The sequence below is a fragment of the Cynara cardunculus genome (genome assembly GCF_001531365.2).
Source record: "Cynara cardunculus var. scolymus isolate 2C chromosome LG 3, CcrdV1, whole genome shotgun sequence".
NCBI classification, from domain to species: Eukaryota; Viridiplantae; Streptophyta; class Magnoliopsida; order Asterales; family Asteraceae; genus Cynara; species Cynara cardunculus.
In genome coordinates, this window is record NC_037530.1 from 26020577 (window position 1) to 26021705 (window position 1129).

Consider the following 1129-nt stretch of genomic DNA (forward strand, 5'->3'; position numbering starts at 1 on the left):
GATCGTCGGACAATCCTCTATTTCGGAAATGGTGATTCGGAGTGCTCACCGTACCGTTTAAGGCAACATACTTTCGCTTCCCCCTATTCTCAGAACTTTTCCTTGACATAGGCTACAGGAAAGTTTGAAAGAGTATTACAGGCCTTATCATAGTTTGAAAGTGCATCATATAGAATTTGAAATGAGTGCATCATATTTCAAATGTTATTACATCGAATCCACGTATTTTGCAAGACAAGATCTGAACCATCTGGTTTGGTTAGGGATCCATCAACAATGATTGAATAATACCAATATTTAATTATAAACAACTTACATGAAACTAGAAAATAAAAAATCCTATAGTTGTAAATTTGTTAACAACAGATGGAATCATTTACTGGGTTCACTTATACAAACCAGSAATAAAATCCTATAGTTGATTGAATTGTATTCGATTAATCTGAAAACCATAACTTTACTTAATTTATCAGCAACTAGATCAAAAAGATCTAGTCGTACAGATAGAAGAACAAGCTGATGGATTTTCTTTTTCTATGAGATTAAAGGAATGAAGATCTTATCCATGGATAAATTAGATCAGAAATTCTATTAATACTAGCTTTCATATAAAAAACGATTAGACTGCAAGATATAGAAAATAAACAACTTACATGAAACTTCTCCGAACTCCAGTAATCGCAAAGTATATGCCAAGCATCATCTGTAACGTTGTGTGTATGTGTGTGTGTGTGTGAGTGTGTGTGTGTGTTCATATGGTTCTTACATTAACATAATAAATTAACAAAAATAATGAGATTTTTTGATTTTGTAACTCCTAATTAATGATATGAGAGTTACATAAAAAAGAAAATTACTTAAATACCTTTTCCCCTTTGTTCACATATGTTTTTGAAATTGTAAATTTTAAAAATTAATTTTTTACACTACAAGAAAAATGAATTTCAGAGAAGCTTTTATTTTGTACTTAAAAGTCTTAAAAGCTTCTCTAAAAGTATTGGTTTTAGTGAGACTTTTAGAAAACCTTCTCTAAAAACTTGTTCATATTGAGTCCATATGTATACTAACCGCATATCTCAACATTGACTTGCTCCTGAATGTGTTCATAATAAAGAAACTATTATTCACA